This window comes from Brachycentrus maculatus, unplaced genomic scaffold, assembly GCF_059751285.1.
Source record: "Brachycentrus maculatus isolate JH-2025_06_01 unplaced genomic scaffold, ASM5975128v1 h1tg000005l, whole genome shotgun sequence".
Taxonomy (NCBI): Eukaryota; Metazoa; Arthropoda; class Insecta; order Trichoptera; family Brachycentridae; genus Brachycentrus; species Brachycentrus maculatus.
Genome location: NW_028280760.1, coordinates 2,542,031 through 2,564,762, shown reverse-complemented (window position 1 = coordinate 2,564,762; position 22,732 = coordinate 2,542,031). Strand labels below are relative to the sequence as shown.

General features: G+C 31.8%; 1 protein-coding gene across 4 annotated transcripts in view; it reads right to left on the bottom strand.

Moving 5' to 3' along the window:
• krz (beta-arrestin protein kurtz) overlaps positions 1-22,732 on the bottom strand; it is a 183,957-nt gene that overhangs the window by 111,410 nt on the left and 49,815 nt on the right. For all 4 annotated transcript variants that reach the window (XM_088257272.1, XM_088257280.1, XM_088257288.1 and 1 more), the window contains exon 2: positions 22,345-22,377. The gene's annotated coding sequence lies outside the window, so the exon portion shown is untranslated. The remainder of the gene's footprint in view (positions 1-22,344; positions 22,378-22,732) is intronic.

Sequence of the window (22,732 nt, the reverse complement as noted above, 5' to 3'; positions counted from 1 at the left end):
ATTTTATATTTTTAGTCGATTACTTTTCGATCAGTCAATTAGTTGATTTAATCTTTGATTTTTATTTGAAATTTTAATTAAAGCGACTCTATGATAGGTTTAAGAAGCACTGATATTCCATATATCACTTTTAATGGGCAAACATAAAATTATTTAAATTTATAAGCAACAAAGGAACGGCGAGGAAACTTAATTAATTATATATGAAAATTCTCAAATCCGTATAACGTCTTCCTTGGAAACAACGCTCCCATTGCGAATGAATACAGGTAAGTGCCCTTTACACATTAATTAATTATTTCCACTAATTATACAAACAGTGTAGCGATGAATAAAGTAAGGATATTTTCCAAACGAAAATAAACGGAGAATTCGTTTTGCAGAAGCTTCTTCAATCAAATTAAATACGCAATACTTTGTTAGTACTCGGATACGATCTCAAGGGTATTTTGAAGAACCTAAATTTTAAAGAGCCTTTTAAATATCGTAAACACAAAATGAATAAACAACGTTCGCAAAATGAAAACAGTATTTTAAAACAAAGTAATAAGTTTACATTTTGGACTTAAGAAATCGGTTCTGCAGGCTAGGTTATTAATTATATTATTTATTGATTCGGCATTAACTTTGTGCAATGACATTTTGATTATTTAAAAAAAATAAACACTTGTATAATACGACTTAATGAGTTTTATTTCATTACACACGACTAGTTTCGAAAACTAAAGATGTTTTCATCTACAAGTATAAAGTAAAACTATTTAGTTTTACTTTTCACCGGTAGATGATCTATTATGATATTCATACCTCTTACATAATCGCAGTTTTATATTTTATTATGAATTTGTCTGTATTTTTATTTATTTATTTTATATTTGAACTCGTATATGGAGGATCTGTATGTGTATGTAATAAAATAACTAGGTACCTACCCATACATTTTATTAAGTACCTACAAATAGTACCTACATAAAACAGTTCTACCAACAGATGTCGCATGCGTCACTCAGAAGAAAACAAAAGACTTCCGATAATATTATTAACTGTCAGAATCATATAGATATAAAAATTATTGTAAAGATTAATTAAGAATAAACTTTTACTGTCGTTTCTTTAATTACAAAGCAACACATTGTTTATTTTATTATTATACACCCACTTTACATATTATTTACACTTAATTTTCAAAAGGAAAATATTACCACGTTATAAAACGACAATTTTGTTAATCAAAAATAAAGAAACAAAATAAAAATAAAAATGGATACTGGTCCTCAAACATTACAAAACTTACTAGAAAAATTAATACAAAATGCTCAGGTAAGCAAACATCAAAATTTAAAAGATATTTCAGAGAAGTTCATCATTGAAAAATTTACAAGCAAAAATCCTAATGCAAACCAGTGGATAGATATTTTTGAAAAAGAATGTATACGTTTTGAGGTGACAACGGATGAGAAAAAAATTGAAATATTAAGATTGTTTATGGATAAAAGTTGTGAAGATTGGTACAGTTCGATGATGATAAAATTTTCCATGAACTCAGAATGGATAGTATGGAAAAACAACTTTTGTAAAACATTTACAAACAAGGGATGGAACCATGTAATGTTTGCATTATCTTTTAAATATAACGACGGTTCCTTGTTAGACTATGCCATAAGGAAGGAAAAACTTTTGTTGGAGATGAGAAGAACGATCGACATGGGTACCTTAGTAGATCTTATTGTGGCTGGTTTACCAGAATTTATAATTAATAAGATTGATAGAGAAAAATTAGAAGATACAGTCGATTTATTCAATGAAGTAAAAAAACACGAAAACATTGTAAATAAAAAAAGGTTTTCGGATCAAAGAAGATATGGAAATCTAAGAACTAGTGGTAAAATTAAAGATAAAAGTCCATGTAAGATTTGTGAAAAATTAAATAAGGGAACTCGATATCACCCTGAAGTAACGTGCTGGTTTAGAACAAAGGAGGATGATAAGTTTAATAATAAAAATACTATCAGACATGTAAACAATTCAGTTATAGAAGCTAAGTTAAACGAAACCGATCAAAAAAACGAATAGTAACACCATTAATAAATGTCAAACTATTACTAAATGATCAAATTGAAATATTTGGAATTTACGATTCAGGTTCAAATGTTTCTCTAATAAATTCTAAGTTATTAAAACTAAAAGGAAAAGGAAACAATATGAATGAAGCAGATTTAGTAACAATTAATGGTGTTAAAAAGACAAACGGTTTGACGACTTTGAAAATAAAAATATTTGAATTGGAAAAAAACGTTGATGTATATATTATTGATGAAGAAAATTTCAAATATGATTTTTTGATAGGATTAGATATGATAAAAAAAATTAAACTAATCCAAAATGAAGACTTAAAAATAACACAAAGACAATGCTTGAAAAATGAAAATAAAAAGAAAGTAGAAAAAATTTCTACAAAATATAAAATTAAAAATAGTGAATTTAAAAATACAGAAAATAACAACAGCGAGGAATGCAAAATAAATTATAATGAACATGTAAAAGAAGAAGATTTTGAAATAAAAATAAATCATTTAAATCAATTTTTAAAAAATCTAAAATAAATGAACTGATTTGCAAATATAAATCCGTTTTTGCAAAAGACAAATATGATATCGGCACTGTTAGTGGATACGAAGCGAGGATAGACTTACTAGTAGACAGATATTGCAGTAAGAGGCCTTACAGATGTACTGTAGAAGATAAAAAGGAGATAGAAAAACAAATTGCAAAATTACTGGATAATAAGCTAATAGAAGAATCCTACAGTCCATTTGCTGCACCTGTTACATTGGCATTTAAAAAAGAGGAAAACAAAAAATCCAGACTGTGTATAGATTTCAGAGACTTGAATAAAATAGTAGTGCCTCAAGCTCAACCATTTCCTTTAATTGAAGACCTAATGATAAAGACCAGGAATTGCAAATTTTTTTCAACACTAGATATAAACTCAGCGTTTTGGTCTATTCCTTTACGAATCGAAGACAGAAAAAAGACGGGATTTGTTACACAAGAAGGACATTTCCAATGGACTTGCCTACCATTTGGATTGAAGACCTCACCAGCAATTTTTCAAAGGATACTAGGTAACATATTAAGAAAGTATAAACTTACTGATTTCACCGTTAATTACATAGATGATATTCTTATATTTTCTAAAACTTTTGCTGAGCACATTAAACATCTAACACAGTTGCTGGAAGCGATCGAAACGGAAGGTTTCAGGTTAAAATTTACAAAATGCGCATTTGCGTCAGACTTGGTAAAATATCTAGGTCATATAATTCAAAATAATTCAATAAAACCAGTAAAGGATAATTTGATTTCAATAAAGAATTTTCCTGTTCCAAAAACGATAAAAAATGTAAGACAATTTCTGGGGAAAATAAACTTTTACCATGAATACATACCAAAGAGTGCAATAATACTAGATCCATTGCATAACTTACTAAGGAAAAATCAAAAATTTATTTGGTGTGATAAATGCCAAAAAGCATTTGAAATAACAAAAAGCATGCTTTGCTCACAGCCCGTTCTAGAAATTTTTGATCAGGATTTACCAATCAACATTTATACCGATGCTTCTTTAGAAGGTGTTGGGGCCATTTTGAAACAAAAGCAGCCCGATGGTAGAGAAAAACCAGTGGCATACTTTTCAAAAAAACTAAATGAAGCCCAGAAGAAAAAAAAGCAATATATTTAGAATGTTTAGCAATTAAGGAAGCAGTAAGATATTGGCAATACTGGTTAATAGGTAAATCATTTACGGTTTATTCAGATCACAAACCTTTGGAAAATATGAATCTGAAATCTAGGACCGATGAAGAGTTAGGTGATTTAACATATTATTTATCGCAATATGAATTTGAAATAAAATATAATCCAGGAAAGAAGAATTTAGAAGCAGATTGTCTAAGCAGGAATCCAGTATTAGAATCGAGTGAAAATGCAGATGAACAATTAAAAGTTGTAAATTTGGTTAAATTAGAAGATATTTTAAGAGATCAGAATAAAAATGAAAGAATTCAACAGAAAAAAAACAAATGGATTGAAAAAAACAATGTCTATTTTAAAAAGGTCAAGAAAAAAGAAAAAATAATTCTTTCAGAACCGTTTAGCATCGAAATCATAAAAGACATACATGAAAACCTATGCCATATTGGAATTGGACAAATGCAAAAAACTATTAGTCCACATTACACAGCCAAAAATTTGACAAAAAACATAAAAACAATTTGTAGAAATTGTGAAATTTGTATTAAAAATAAATCAAGAGGACAAAAGAAATTTGGATTTATGTCTCATCTAGGCCCGGCCACAAAGCCTTTTGAAATAATATCTTTAGACACAATTGGAGGTTTAGGAGGTTCAAGATCAACAAAAAAATATCTACATCTCTTAGTGGATCACTTTACAAGATACGCATTTATTTTAACCTCGAAAACTCAGAATGCAAATGATTTTATAAAACTAGTCATGAAAATAACAGAAACCGAGGATATTGGTATGCTTCTCACCGACCAATACCCAGGAATAAACTCGAAAGAATTCAAGGAATTCTTAAATGACAAGCAGATCCCAATAATCTTCACTGCAGTAAATGCACCATTCTCAAATGGCCTAAATGAAAGGCTGAATCAAACATTGGTGAACAAAATCAGATGCAAAATAAATGAAAAAGGGAAAAGAAGAGCATGGACCACAATAGCTCAAGAATGTGTTAATAAATATAATAATACTAATCACTCAGTCACTGACTTTTCCCCAAGTTATCTTTTATATGGTACAGATGTAAATATTTTACCCAACGAATTAAAACAAGGAAAATCTAATAATGACTGGATTAGAGACAGGCAAATAGCGCTTGAAAATACAATAAAATCACATAATTACAATAAAACATTATTTGACAAAAATAGAATGGGCTGCGAATTCAACGTAGGAGACATGGTGTATGTGGAAAATGGAAACAAGCTAAACAGAAAAAAATTGGATGAACTAAAAATTGGACCTTATAAAATTATTGAAAAATTTTCTAACTCAATATACAGAATTGATACAGGTCACAAAAAAATAAAATCAAACCTTTATCATATCACTAAACTTATACCAGTCCCTTCACTACAAGAAGATGATCCGGAGGACGAGTGAAAATTTTACTATGAATTTTCATCCCCAAGGGGGGAGATGTAATAAAATAACTAGGTACCTACCCATACATTTTATTAAGTACCTACAAATAGTACCTACATAAAACAGTTCTACCAACAGATGTCGCATGCGTCACTCAGAAGAAAACAAAAGACTTCCGATAATATTATTAACTGTCAGAATCATATAGATATAAAAATTATTGTAAAGATTAATTAAGAATAAACTTTTATTGTCGTTTCTTTAATTACAAAGCAACACATTGTTTATTTTATTATTATACACCCACTTTACATATTATTTACACTTAATTTTCAAAAGGAAAATATTACCACGTTATATGTATAAATGTGAAACTAAAACTACAGTAACTATTACTATATAATTGTCCCAAAATTAGTTTAGTATTAAACTAATAGCAATATTTAAGACAAGTATACGAGTCTGTAGTTTAAAATTAGAAAAAAACTTCTGACAGTAGTTTAAGCATATGAATGTTTTCAAATCATTTAAAAATTGGATGAAATATATAACTCATCCTTCGAATAGGAATCGTTGAATACAAAATTTCAGAATGAAGTGATTCTAATGAATTTTTACAATCGATTTATTCAAGGAATGACGAATGACTCGATTATTTTTATTCTTTCTGTCCCATCGCTAAGCGTTACATTCCCCTAAGCAAAATTAAAGGAAAAAGCTGTTGAACGAAGGTACACAGTAGGTATTCTACAATGAAAATATTATTTTATAATCTTATATTACGCTTTGAAAGAATAAAATTATTATTTCTGTCTTCATTTTTCCATTAAAGGAATATTAAACGTCTCGTCGGAAGTAATATATAAAAAATATACAAAATGAAATTTCTTCTAAAAATAAACATTTAAGAAGATTTTATTGATATTTTAACGTAGATGAAGAAGATGTTGGACGGTAAAAAGGATGTTTGGTTATTTACAGAGCTTAATAACGTCTTTATCTATGTTGAGATATGAATATAACCTTGATAACGACCCCTTTGTGGGGATAATATCCAGGATTTGTATAAGAAATTTGAACACACACAAAATATTGTTTACGTAGGGAGTCTTGAGGTATAGAGATGGCGGATGGAATATACTGTGACCCTATAATATAAAAAAAAAATAGCTACAATAGTTTGGTGAAATTGGTATGTGATTCCTGAAAAATAGGATAGTTCATTTCTCAATCCTTTGAGCGAACAATAATGGGAACACCTTGAAGGTGTCCTGGAAATGAAGAAGACTTGTTGCGTATATATGTAACTAACTAACCATCACGCCATGCCACCCTGTGTTTGCAAATATTCTTCGCCACTTCCACATTCATGCATCACCTCATACATACACGTCGATTATTTTGACTCCTGTCCCGGCCACTGTCAAATATTTGACATACCCAAAGTGACTTGACTCGTGTCAAGTTTTTTTTCGGTCTTCCTCTGCTTCTTTTTCCACCTCAATTTGTTTAAACGTTATTTCCGCACTCATACGTTCCACATGTCCAAACCATCTCAACACATCTTTCTTAATTTTATCGATAGTGCTTATCTCAACATTGTAGCCTTGTTGTGTGTATATATAATATATAATTTTGTCTAGCCTTCAACTTATGATGTCGGTAACGACGGAACCCGGTCACTGGTCAAATTTATGTAAAAAAAATAAGTAAAAATGACTAACCACAAAGTAAATACTTTAAATATTAATAAAATTGCGAATATTTCATGGAAAAAGGGAGTTTAGGGAAGGATTTTTTTCGGATATAATTATTCGAATAAGGAAGTTTTCGTCGGATAAGCCGAGATTCACATGACCGGGCGTACTGCCGAGTGTAGAAGTACAGATTCCCCGGGTGGGCGGGCCCACTAGACCGTGCTAGGTATAATGACATTTATAGATCGACCGCGAGCTAATCAACTCGGGGAGTACACGAAGCGACATGTGTTTTCTATCCGGTATCAAATTCGGCAGAGATTACGCGGCTGATTGAAATAGAGGAAAAAATACCAAATATTCCTGATTACAAATTAAACCGTGTTTATTTTGCAGATACGCGGCATTTAGTAGTTATAATACAAGCGCTAAAACATTTGAAATTTCCGCAGTTTATTCTCCATTTCTGCTATAAATAGTTCTACAAAATGTATAAAAAGACTAATACACAATTCAATACGTCTTTTCATATTTCAGGGATATCATTTTAACTGTGTTCAGAGCGCCTTTCAGCTGATTCGTTAAATTTTATAAATACTCGTGAGTATTTTTTTCGGGACATGTTATGTATTGTTTCATACACTAGCGGACGAACTTTCCGCTAAAAATGTTATATATTAACATTTTTAGAGACACTCAAAATGTTGTCATGCATTAACATCATCTAACTAGATTTATTAGCTTATAGAATTCACGATACATGCATGTTATATGTTTGTAGATAAAAGGACGTCCCCGCAATTCAACCAGTTAATTCACGTCAGTCCTGTGTGGGTCGATCGCGCGTCCGTAGACAAAATACAAATCACAGGGAATTAATATGTGTGGCAGTAAGTAATTGTGTCCTGGCGACCAGAGAACGTGGACAAAATGTGCGAGTTTAAAGTCGCGCGCTTGAGGTAACATAAACTCTCAAGAGCATAGATCACTGCCACCATTAAATGTTATTGATTTAGGACTGGGAAATATAAACCCGGGATCCCGGCGGTTTCCTGATCCGGAAAGTCTCGAGATTAGAATCCACTAATCCCGGGATTTTAAGGATTTCTCATACTCGTAGTGAGAGGTTCGATACTTTAAATAAACGGAATAAACAATACAGGTTAGAGTCGTGATTCAAAATTTATTTGGATATCACATTTAATCATTCTAAAATTCTACGTATTCATTGAAAAAGGTCGATTATGGAAAAGCACTAAAGGTACAAAAAGGTACAAGAGAGGATAAAATGATGGAATTTTTTACCCACCACACTAGTTTTCATATAATTTATTTTTAAAAAACGTTAGTTTTATAAATAAAAAAATTGTCAATAAATCCGCATTTGTCAATTTAAAATTGATTATTTTAAAAATTAAACTCTTAAATAATACCACTTATTGAGTTTTATTTCATTTCACACGACTAGTTTCAAAAAACACAGATGTTTATATCAACGGGTGATTACAAAACTAACAAGCAAAAAAAATACTTAGGTATATTTTAGGTTTCCAATTATTTTATGTAGATTATATTATCTTACGTGTTCACAGCCAATATCTAGATAACTTAAAAAAAAAACCTGTTTTATTTTGATAAGTTGGTATAACAAACACACGTTTGACAAAATGAAAATACAGAACAAAGAAAAATATGATAAAAAAAATATATACATAGAACACAAGCTTCCGTAAAATGTGGGGCAAGCGGATTAAAATTGTACGGAACGACCCTATTTTAATATACGTACAGTTTAACGGGAGAGTTATTAAAACCGCGAGGGTTATCTCCGTGACTGTTACCTTGCCCGAAGCATTAATACCGGCATTAGTGGCGCAGGATTCGGGTAGATTGTCCCGTTTAATTCAGGTGAGACGTAATATTATGTACATTAACCGAAACCTCGATTATTAATCAAATGACGTAGTGAGCCGTATATCAAACAAACGGAAATTTCAATCACGCAGAGTGGAAATACGAGCCCGTGAAATAGGTTGGTGCCGAACAACCGCCGATTGAATGAGTGAGTGGCGATTTTGTTTCAAATGTACATTTTACATTTGATGGATTTTATCGATCGCTGGCTAAAATTCTATTCAAATTTTGAGTGTGTCCAAATACTTGTTCACAAAATCTGGATTATCTCCAATCACAGGAGTTATTTTCATTTTATTTTTTGACATCTCATCAAAGATGAAGAAGAATATGGAAGTATGAAGATGGACGGTAGTCAGCCTCGTAAATGCTCAGACTTCCATATTCTTCTTCATCTTTAATGAATGTCAAAAAATAATATAAAATTATATTGGTTTCGTATCCAACATTTTGAGTGTGTCCAAATACTTGTTCACAAATCTGAATTATCTCCAATTATAGGAGTTATTATTCATATAAATTTTTTGACATCTCAACATAGATGAAGAAGAATATGGATGTATTCCCATACAAACGTATTCAACCCATAAGAATATATTAATCTATGATGAGACGTCAAAAAATGGTTTCGTATCATTCTTTTTAAATAAAGTCGTACATAATAATAATTAGAATAATCACTCCAAAAAACGTGGGCCATCAAAGGACATTTGTGTTGTTATCAATATAATTAAAATTAAAAAATGTCGCTCACTTTTCAGAAGTCCACTGGAATTTCATTTAAAAAAAGAATTTAAAAAATACTGGAATTTCATGTATATTTTAAAATTTATTTAAAAAAAGGAGAAACCTTAGAACTGCTACGTATGCATGCTAATTTATTAATGGCATAATTAACTCTCGGTGAGGTTCCTGTTCATACTATTTCGTGCTGGTAAAATAAATAGGGGAGGAAAATGGCTAATCTCCAAGTATAATTTCTGAAATTGAACCCGGAAAATGCTGGTCTAAGTCTAAATAATAAATTAATTTTATCAACGGAAGAAAAGCCAGTGATTATTCGTATAACGTACAAAGCGGCGGTAGTGCTACTACGGTGAAACTTATCACACGGTCGTGAATAGTGAGTGGAGGATTACTTCATTACTGCGTGTTGTTCCTTGAAGCCGTATTCACCACTTGTTTTACCGAAAATAATTTACATCCATAATTGTGTACACAAACAGAAATGTTTATAAATCTGTTTTGATATTTGATTTCCAGGCTGTACGCAAATTTTCATGCAAAAGAGAATAAGGACTACTTCGCACGTTCATCGTCTTGACGTACGACAGAAATGCCTGACTGCTTGAATTTATCACCAGAATGGCTACAGTAGTTGCGAATACCGTCCATTACTTCAACACCACTCTAAATGATAAGGTGGATATTTACAGAGCAAAGGTCAGACTTCTCAGACATCTAGACACTAACGATATGTTATATCTAAAATAAAAAAGTCGTTTGATAAAGTAATTTAAAAACTGGAGTATTTTATGACACCTAAGTGAATTAAAAACTTCTCAATAAAATTATAGCGGAAGTAAAAATATTATCAAATATTACTCGTACTCATATACTCGTATGTTACGTTTGTTTTTTAAAATGATTTCACAGTTCGACAAACTTATCCGTATCTTGTTGCTATTTTTATACAAAAATAATGATAAATATATTTTTTTCAATATTAAACAAAAAGTATTTCTTATTTATGCTGAAAACATATATTTCAAAATAATATTTTAATTGGGTAAATCACAGATGCTTGAAAATACAAATTAAGTTGTGACAGTCAAAATCAAGCCTAGAAACGCTAGGAATGTATGAATTCCAAATGTCGAAAAATATGACAATATTTTTTTACACGAATGTATTGCGCCATTAATTAAATTTCTGACCCTTCCGCTATACGTTTATCGAAGCATAAGTGAGTTTGATTAATATGTACATATGATTGATTAATATGTTATTTTCGATAGTTAAACACTTCGAGCAATTGAATTGTATTATAATATTCTATCTATATTACATCTTTTCATGGCCTATACAGTTGTAAAAAAAATGAGGTCGTGTTTTAAATAAAATAAAACACAATAAATTGTGTTTTCATAAAATTAACTCTATGATACAATATATTGAAAAACAATTGGCTGTTTTAATTTCGGTTTTAAGTCATCTGTCATAAAGGTGAAATATATGAAAACGATACTTGGTAAAATCATAAATTAATGTTTAAGGGTATTAAACACATAATTCCGTGAGGAAAAAGCGTCGCTTAACTTATTTTTTTAGCATTTCTATATTTAAAAAAATAAAATGCACGTGCACTGAATCTCTAAAAGGCCCTCAACAAAATACGCAAAACGTTCATATCCGTTAGTCTCCGAGCGTACTCGTATGCTACAGGTCGGTTTGCAGTGATACGCTTTGGGATTGAGGGCTTTTGATATGCTAATAGAGGCTCAAACACGAGAGCAGGAACGTTGAGATTCTCGCCAAAAGACCTCACCACATTTTTTTATTAAAATAAATTGGGGTAATTCTTTTCCTCGGGGGACTCGTACACGTTAGTTTTTACAAACTATGTAAGGGTATGTAATCCCGAGTGCTCTAGCCATTGGTGTTATTCCCTAATTTCCTAGTTTATATTCCTGCTCTGTGGACTGATCACCTTCCGTTACATCAATTTGCTATCAATTTAACAATCTTGCAACCTTGGTCCTTTATAAAGGATAAATTAAATTTATCCTTCCTGTTTCCAACAAAGATTAAAATTAACACATGTTATAAGCTATAAGAAACAAAAATTCACCTAATAATCTATAAACCTTGGTACATAAATAAGCAAGGTAAATAATAAATGCAGCTCCCATACAAAAAAAAACTACGGTCCTTAGCGCTAGGTATCCATTCATTGTGTTTATGTACATACCCAACATCGTTTGTTCCATTGCTCTCTAGGTAACAGCCAGTTTTGACAAACTTTGCAGCGTGAGAGTCCATATCAGTGCTACAAAACCATGTTCGGGAAGTATGCACCGTATTATTTAATGATTTGGCATTAACTTTGTGGATAAATATGATGAAATATAAAAATAAAACACTTGTATATGACCGTTACTACGTTATTTACGTTAATTTGCTTCAGAACATCTGTAGTTCTCAAAACTAGTCGTGTTTACATTGATAAACTCAAAAGTGGTCTCATACAAAAGTTTTATTTTTAAATTCAAAGTATGCAATGATTTAAGAGGCTGATATTGCTGTGCAATAGTAGTCTGTTGGGAAGTCTGGGGCTTTAGTATAAGATCTGGGAATGTGGTGGGAGCTTTCGTTGATTTGAGAAGCGTGTTCGAAGGTGATGTAGAATGTTCGGAGAGTTCCAATGGGATACATGTTATATAAATCCTACCAAAAGAATCCCATTCCTAGATTAGTATTTGGAGCGTTGGATTGATCATTTGAACTTCATGTTATTGAACACCGCGTCGACCCAATGCGATGCCTTATGCACCACTGAGAATAAAGGTAATTTAACAAAAGGTTAATAAAAGTAAACATATTTTCTTATTTTTATGATTTACGCTCAAACAAATCTTTGTTTTCGCTTTTCCATAAAAGAAAGCAAATAAACAGCTGACGGATTGTAAACAATTGTTTTATCAGATAATAAAAATAAACCGTGTTAATGAAATATTTGCCTAACAAAGTATGCTGGCCCAATTCCTGGAGTGCAAAAATAACAAAATCACTTATTTTGCGACGTACGTCATCGATCGATACGTCATAGCCATAACTCTCGTCGACAACCTATGCACTTTTGTAGTCGTTATTCTACAATGGGCAGAATTTGCAACAAGCGCGCTAGTTCAGTGCTATCTTATTGTCAATCATAACTCCATTGGAGCATAAGGCACTGCATCGCATAGACGTATTATCTTAACCGTTAATCACACGAAGGCAAGGTGATCAGTCGTGCGTCATAGGTCCTTGTCAAAGGTGACATTAAATAAATATTAGAGTGAAAAATCATAGTATACTGTTTTAACCCCTAGTGAAAATTGAACCCGAGATATATAGCAAGGTAATCAACAGCGTTAACCATTGCGCTATGGAAGATGACGTCAAAATATAAAAAAAGTTTTATTGGTAGTCGATTTCGAGGTTTACGCTCAGCAAAGCTTTCGGAAAAGCTCTCGATACATCTAAGTTATGTTTTAAAGAAAAATTGAAATCATTATAAAAAATTTAGATTTCATGGTTCGTGGTACTCGTTCAAACTCTATGCCAGAGGCTCTGCGTTCAATCTCCATTCTACCACAACTCGGTTCCTATTTTAAGCACAAACCGCTCAACACCCTCTTTATCATTCATCGTTCACTTTGTGTAATACCACATTGAAGCGGTATTACACAAAGTGAACGATGAATGATAAGAAGAGTGTTATATTACCCCACCACAAAGTTAACAATGCTTTTAATATACAAAATACAAACCGCTTAGACTTCCCCAAAGTAGTATTTAATTAAAATATGTTAAAACAATAATAGTACTTTTTTTTAATGTATTCACCAACCCTATAATCCACCCATGTTATACAACGTACACATAAAAAATAAAAACCGAACTAAAGGAAAATAACAGAACGTGCGAGAAGTAGAAATGGCAAAAAGTGAAATAGATTGACATTAGGAATTTACACGTGGCCCATTTCAGTTAAGTGCTTCGTTTGCCGGTAAAAAAAATCAAGGAGAGCGTAGTGAAGTCAATAATACTACCCTTCCCCGACGGGTTTTCCCACTAAGGAAGATTGTCCGATCCCTTCCAGGGGGGAGGTAATCGTTACAGGATTACGTGTGGCCGTGAGGCGACCTGTATCCGTCCTCCGGGAGCGCTAAGGGCAGAGGGAAGACACAACTGGGTCATTCTACTTCCATCAAATAGGGTTGCCATATTTTTTTATTATTATTTGAAGGGATGGAAAGAGTAACAAAGATATAGAAAGGAGAGTGAATGGTGGTCTGAATCAGTTATAGCAAATAAAAGCCTAACAGCCAAAGTTAGACTGGAAGAACACAATGGAGTCTTAATACTAACACCGATGTATGGTAAAGTAAAACTGACAGTACAGTTAGAGTCTTGGTACAATCTACTCTTGGCACAATGTACTTTTGGCACAATGTACTTTTGGTACTTGGTCCCAATGTATGAAAGCACTGAGTTGGCAAAATAAGGATGAAAGTAGACAGAATGCGGTCAAAATGCGATCTCTTAGACGAATGTGCGGCAAAACTTAATTGGCTTAATTTTTATTAATGTAACTATTTTTGTTAATGTAATTTAATGTGTATTATTGTTAATGTAACTAATTTTATTATTTACTTTTTAAATGTAAAGCTGTACAATTCCCGAACAAAAAAAACAACAACAAAAAAAAACAAAACAAAAAAAATGTATGATAGATGTTTGAATGGGAATGCAATGCTGTAGTTAACATTATCGATAAATTAAATAAGGCCTATTGAGATGGACGTGTGGAACGAACGAATGGGGAAAGCATAATAAAAGGAATTTATGAGAGGAATGTAGTTGAAAATAGGAGCACAAGAAGACCGAGGAAAACTTAGCATGATCAGGTTTGTCTAATACTTGAAATAGGCCAGGCTAGGAGTCGGAATAAACGGCGGGTATGTATGAGGAGATGCATGAATGTGAAAGGGGCCATGAATGTTTGCAAAGACAGAGTGGTGTGGCGTTCAATTTTTTCTGCCAGCCCTTGCAGGGAGGCGGCGCACAGTGCGTTATTTTGGCAATCTAGGGGTACTTTATTATTACGCTTAAAATATACCGGTTTTAGTAGGTTTTTGGATACTATCACTTATAAAATACATGATTGAGTGAACATTTTGTATTTATCTTATAGTATTTCTAGAAAGATATGATAAAATGGGTATTAAAACAACTTTCATGCTTTATGAAAAGAGGTCACAGTTAAATGTGTTTGTATTTACACTTAAATGTTTTGGCAGATAGTAATATTATTTTAATATTTGTTGTAGATGCATATATGCATAAAACGTCATCATCAATGTTTGTAAAAGAAAGGTATATGAGGCCAGGAATTATTTGAAAATGGAGAATATTCAAGTTATGTTTTATTCAGAATCACTATTATTTAAATATTCTTCTGATTCATTAAACTCATATTTTAAGTTCTGTTTGAATAGATAAACATGATCACATGGCATCGGATACTTTACCGTCTATCATACAAAATTCATCGTAAGCTTCACGTGCATTTTTATTTCATTCACAAGTATTTTTGTTGGAGAAAGTGTCTAATTTTTTTCTTTCATCAACTTCTGTAGTTATTGTGTTCACCGTTTCTTTAATAAAAACCAATTAAATGGGGTGCCAATATCTAGTCGACAATGGTGTACGATTTTGCCAAATATATTTTTTGTTGTGTTTAACAGTTCCACTATAAGTATACATATTTGTATTGACATCATAGTAATACTAAACAATTTTTCGTCTGTATGATAGTCTTCTGAAAATTTTGTCGGTACCTATTTTGTCGGCACCATGACAGACCCACTTTAAAATTTTATTTTAACTAATGTTTTTCGAGTAACAAAGAGTTTCAAGCCCTTCTTCTTGAACCTTGGATAATCGCGCCCCAGTATGATCGTTAAGTGACTAAAGCGTAATTTCAGCTGAAATTTCGTTGATGGTGATTGCTGGAGAATTTCACAGATTCTTTCGCTTAGTAAGGTGGATATTGATTCCTATTTATATCTATCATTTGTTGCCTTATGATATCATACTGATGGGTTTTTAGATTATTTTATAGGTAGTGCTTAATCCGCAGATAATTCGGCTTATTTTTTATTGAAATATTTTTTTATTGTAAGGAAAGCAGAAGCTAACACTCTGATGAAGGCGGCTGAATCTCTTTTTCCAGTTTTTCTCAGTTTGATTACTGTGGCCAAGGACAACTCTTGTTGGGTTGTTAATTTAACATGATTTTGTATTTTTCGTTTTTTGACCTTCGATACACACGATTCAAAAACCTTTCAAGGCCTACAAGGCTTACAAATTGAGCTACTTTTCAAAATACTTGACAGAACTTGAGTAAAAATATTAGAAAACATAAGATTTCCTTCAATAATCTATAAAGAATTTAAACTCAAGAATTGTTTTCGAGATCTACCCGATTTATTCCACTTTTGCCCAATTTTTTGACAAACACTTCTGATTTTTGTTTTAAAACTAGTCAAAATCTTAAATAACACTAAAAGCATATTAAATTGCTCCAAAATATATGCAATTATGGCTTCAACTCTCACGCGTTTCGAATCTACGACCCATATGTCAAAAATAGCCTGACGAGAAATTTACGTAGTCATTCTGAAATTGAGAAAAAAATGTATGGGTAAGGCAAGTTAAGCAAAAAGTTATTATATATGCTAATAAGAATATAAGTTAAGCTTTTATAAAAATACTGTCATAGTACGGTATTTTAGGGTATGGCATACTAAAAGCCTACTTATAATTGGAATAAACCAATTATAATTTATATTTACGAGCTATAAGTTCAACAAGACTTTGCAGGCTAATGAAATAATATTTACTCAAATAAAAACACGTACAGTATACCTTGATAAATTAATACTATAAAAATATAAACAAATATTGCACATACATAACACAAATTTATAATATGATGACTCAAGCGACTGATGCGCATTCGTTTAAAACCGCTCACCCCCAACGGCGCGCTGAAGCTCGGGTTTCCGATACGATTATGTATTTTTCGGAATGACTTAATTTAAAAATAATTAAACAGTTTTGTAAAATGGTTTGTTTTCTATTGGAATAAAATATTTTTTTCAAAATATAAGCCATCGAAAAAAATAATAAAGTTCCGCTAGATTGCCAATATAACGCACCGTGCGGCGTGTAGGTTGAGTAGTAACTTGGTTTAAAAAATTGACAACTTAGGTAAATACATACTTTGGAATGAAATAGTCCTGCGATTCGCAATGTATGAAATAGTATATAAATCGAGACATTTCGGCGTGGAATGGTCTTCCACCAATGGTTAGAAATAGTGAGAGTGAGATGATCTTTAGAAAAAGACTAAAAACACATTTGTTTGCTAAATCATTTCCACCATAATATTTTCCCCAATTCATTCACAGTGAAGCGCCCTTGAGGTATTATTTTACGAAAATGGCGCTTTATAAGTTATCCAAATTTATTTTTAAATTTATTATTATTATTTTCTGGCCGTTCGAGACACACTGCCGATAAGTGACATGTCGCTACATATAGGTACGAATGACAACCCTGTACATAATAGACGCACAATCAAGCTCGACCCCGACCGTTTTCCGACGTTATCATGTATTTAATAACGATTCCTTTATATACTACGTACTAAGCAGAGGGAGAGACGCTTGCCTTTAAATTAATAATGACAGTATAAATATGTCAGAATTTTTTCAGGAATTTTTCAAAAATTTTAATTTTGTTTTTTTTTTCATGAGTTGTTTGCCATTAATCAGGATATGGAATGTAGAGTGACAAGCGAAAAAATCTGCTTTTGACTCTTATCTGTCTCAAATATTGTAAATGGCAGTGGTCGGCAAACTTATTAGCCAATGAGCCAAATATATTTCAAAAAATAAAAATAAAAAACAAATATGCATATAACAACGATTTAAAAAAATCTTGAGAGCTAAATCTGTTTGCAATTCTAGAGCACCTTTGTTAAATTTTTAGATCTTTGTAAAATTACGGGTACGCCCAATAAAATTTTACTACTACTACTACTACTACTACTACTACTACCATCACGCCGTTTCCCCGCAGGGGTAGGCAGAGAGGATGGAACGCCACACTCTTCTGTCCTGACATACACTCCTTGCCTCCTTCACATCCATACATCTAGTCATACATGCCCTCCGATAACGCAGACTTTTGACACCGCCAGATTTTAGGTTCTGGTTGATCTGATCGTGCCAAGTCTTTTTCGGTCGTCCACGATCTGTTTTCCCTCTCACATTCGCCACATATATTTTCTTAGTCATTCTCTCGCTATCCATTCGCTCCACATGTCCATACCACCATAATAAAATTTTATTTCACACTTAATAAGGATTTTATTCATGGATAAAAATCTCTTGAAAGTAAGGTATCTTATCCATAAGAACACTACTAAGAAAAATAGTAAAGGTGTTCTTTTTTTACTTCACGTCTGAATTTTTCTTCAATAGGCATGCGAATTTCAGATCGACTTAAGTTAGTTAAGTAGGGAATTTTTGGGTGATAGGTAGATACCCCAGACGAACAAAATAAAAGCTTTAAAAGATACCAAACGTTTTACTTAAGAATCAAAAATGATAATATAATATATTACTTTTTAACATCTCATCTAAGATGAAGAATAATATGGAAGTCTGGGCATTTACGGGGCTGACGACCGTCATAGGCTGGTTTAAGTGATCACTTTACACACGTGTAACATTCACCAATTCTCACCAATAGATGTCTCTAGTGAAGTTCTAGTGATTCAAGAACAAGGTTTCTAAATTGGTTCATATATATATAGAACTTCCAAGAATTTGAGTAGTGTGGTGGTCAATAATGGGTAGAATTGGTAAATGTTACACGTGTGTAAAGTGATCACTTAAACCAGCCTATGACGGTCGTCAGCCCCGTAAATGCCCAGACTTTCATATTATTCTTCATCTTTGATGAGATGTTGAAAAATAATATGAAAATAACTCCTGTAATTGGAGCTAATCCAGATTTTGTGAACAAGTATTTGGACACACAAAATGTTGTCAATAATATAATATTATGAAATATTTAATCGAGTTAACCTGGATCGTTTTACTTGCTACGAAGTGTCCCCCGTGACTTTTGATACGAAACGTAGACACATTACAAAACATCGATTTCGCTCTTAATAGAATATTGACAGATTCTGGAAAGGGTTCGACCAAGAAATATTTCTCGTCTGAAGCTGTCGTACTAGGTGATTTACAGAGATTGGGGTTATATTAATTTCTCATCCCTTTCGACTTACCTACCTCTATTAATTCATGTGACGAAGACACAATAAAGGGAGTCTTGTACGTATCGAAAATTAAGAAAAAATAACGTGACCGAATTGAACTACATGTTTGATTTAATTGTGTTTAGGAAACATACAGTAAAAATATAGTTTAATTTTAAAAGTCATAACAAATATACACGATGTACTAATATTACAGGTAAAAATTAGTAGCAAAAACATAATACGTAAGATCAATTTATGGCGTGAACTTGTGAGAAAAAGTTCACAATATAAAGGTATCGAGTTTGCATTATATTAAAAGGCTTCCCGCCGCATTCCCAGAACTGAGAAGCATCGAGGCTTCCTGACAGACCTTCTATTGCGAAGCAATTTTCGTTTTGTTTTATGAACATAGTTGCAAAATTTATTAAAAACGTGGAACAAAATTGTGTCCCGCTCTTGCTGTGAATATACATTTAAAAGCTTTCAATGTCCCTGTCACTGCCAATCTGAGTTTGAAGTACAAAATTATAAGAATAAGAACATTCCGATTAAGAAAAGATTACATAATGGTAGACAGATTTCGGAAAACTAAATCGCTACGATGGGCCATTATGATATGAAATCAGGTGCCTTCGACGCAAAAAAAAAGTAATTGGAGTCGTATAAACGAATGAATACCAGGGAATGAATATCAGTTTGAGGCTATGCTTTACACATAATAGATTTGCTGTTATAAGATGCCTACAATTTACTTATAAATACAAATTCCTAAGACGCAAAACAAAGATGTGAAAATAGACACCGGTAACAGGTAACTAAATGTTACCAAAAATAAATCGGATATCAATTATTTGTGTTATTCGCATTTTAATATAATTATTCTGAACAGGTGTTCTCCGAAAATGGATCGCGTAAATTGGTTAGCATTTTAATTTGCATGAGAAACAAATTACGTCGTTGACATTCATGAACCAAGTAGCGTGAATTATATGCATACAAAATACTGTTTAGATATTTAACCAGCGTGAATTTACGCGTTCAAAGCGAGAGAAACGCAGTTGTTAGTATCTGCAGTACGAAATAATTGTTTATCGAGATGTGAAGAGATAAGATTCGCAATTCTTTTACTGTGTAAACTGAACAGCAATGAAGTGTTAATTTATATATTGTTTATTTTATTTTAAGCAATATCAAAGTAGTTAGTTAATAAAACAAATTGAGTCCATTTTTTTATTGCTAGCTGTACCCTGCAGGCGTTATTGGTGTTCAGTCACTTTAAAATGGAAAAGAATGAAATTAGACAACACACAATATAATGTGTTCAATTTCACAATATTAAAAAATCTATGAAACAACTACTTTCTGATTTTTATCTGCATCCAATGGTGCATAGGGCACTGCATCAAATTGACGCAATGTTCATTTGATCGTGAAACAAATATTAGATGAAAAAACCGTATATAGGGAAACAGTTTATATTTGTACATATTATTATTACGAAAAGTAAAACGGTGACATAAATTTTGTCGAGAATAACGTGAGTAAAAAGATTTCAAGTTTTGGGAAACTAATATGAATATCAGACAACGTGTTACTTTTTTTAATAAATAATTATATAAAAGGATTTTGTACGAGTATAATGAAAGAGATGCGTACTCGTAGAAACTAAACGAAACAATTAATTACATCGACAAGATTGTTACAAACGAACGTTTCATACAATATAGAGCAACCATCTTGAGCAATACATTTTAGGGATGAAGGTAGAAACAAATGACAGACAATTTAAATTTAAATACATCCTTTCGATTTCTCTTTCGAGTCTGGGAACAAAGAAGATAGCGGTGAAATATTGCGAGATTTACAAAACGGTGAACCAATTCCGTTCAGATTAAAGTAGGATTTCGAGATAGGATATTAAATCGGATTTCGTTTGATCGATTTAAAAAATGAAGCGATTAATAGATGGAAATTGTTAACTTAACGATTAAATTGTGAACAGTAAAGTATGCACCTCCGCTACAATTATATCGAAGTTATTTCAAATCAAAATAAAACGCGATAAAACAATGTAATACAATCGGTAATTTAAATAACGCGAATTAGTGATACGAACGCGTAATACCAACTTATGGCTTTTGAAAGTTATTAAGAATACGAAATAATTGGTTCCGTCTGTAATCAATTTTAAAAATCAATATTAAATCAATAAGGCCTTGCTATATGGCCTATTTGAAGTGTCATTATTTCATAAAAATTATCCCACAAATTGTATCAATAAATAATAAATAATATTATTATATGGTTGAAAACAGGACTAGTTGTACTGTTATAGGTAAATCTTCTAAACAGTAAAATCTTGACTATCAATACTAATTGGGGATGAAGGTAGTCAGGATGAGGAAAATCCTTATAGTAATACTTATTCATAAAAATATATATAATTTACAAGGAAAGACAACTACATTCAGTATTAATCATTTATATTAGTTTAGATTAACATATACCTTCATAGCTACCAATTCATAGCTTTTTATATTTTTGTTAATTTCTGCTTCAAGCTAGCTTTTTTAAGCTGCCAAAAAGCGAATACTTCACTAAAATTTATGTATACATGATTAAAGCCCTTTTCAATTTAAACCAGTGTATTACTATTTTGAAATGTGGAATTTTACGTATTTGTTACGGTATCACTTGTCAAACACTAATTTGTCCATATTTTGACGTTTCCTACATCAGAAATGGTTTTGATGATTGTTTTCGAATACAATTTAGAAACAGTGGTTAAAAATAAGAGGTGATATAAAATATTATTAGAATTTATTTCCAATATAATATTTCGTTAAGTATTTTTGTTAAATTCGTCACATCAAGTTTTTTTACTCAGGTTTTAAATTGAGTATGTATTCCTTAATGAAATAAAACGAATCAGAATTGACAACACTCTATTCACAGGTGTATGATACACGCAAAATGTAACCTATAAAATCGGAAGGTGGGGCAATGTTACCAGTAATAATTAATTATCATTGTGAATGAGCACCTATCCGAAACTTATTAATTCTGGGTTAATCTAGAATATTACATAATTTAATCTAGGAGGCGTATAGTTCCGGCTACTTAAAGGCTACTCACAGGGCACATTGTCATCATTCGAGTAATGGAGATTATGTATCTGAGGGCAAATGTGGTGACTTATAATGGCAACTTTATAATGGCAAGTTCCTTGCTCACAATTATGTTACATGGATGAAATTAATATATCGGACAGCCCTCATAAGCGGTCACCAAAATCATTAAAAAGGCAGACATTTAAAAAAAAAATCTTCACGAAAGTTACGTTAGAAGCAGTAAGGTTTGCTGTTCCATGTAGCAATCACTTAAGCCCCTTGGCAAGGGTAGAAGTGAAGAGTATAAAGTGTAATATATTGATCTAGACTCTGGAGAACTTACCTTGTTTGTTGAAATCAATTGTGTTGAAGAAATCTGGAACAATAAAAATAAAGCGTCAAAATACACCCAAATATATAGTGCAAATCTTCAACAAATATTATTTTCACATGTTCTGTATATTAAAAGAATTGTTTACTTTGTGGTATGGTAATATAACACTCTCCTTATCATTCATCGTTCACTTTGTATAATACCACTTTAAAAACTATAATAAAGTTTTAAAGTGGCACTACACAAAGTGAACGATGAATAATAAGGAGAGTGTAATATATTATTTTTATAAATCTCATCAAAGATGAAGAAGAATATGGAAGTCTAGGCATTTACGGGGCTGACGACCGTCATAGGCTGGTTTGAGTGATCACTTTACACACGTGTAACATTAACC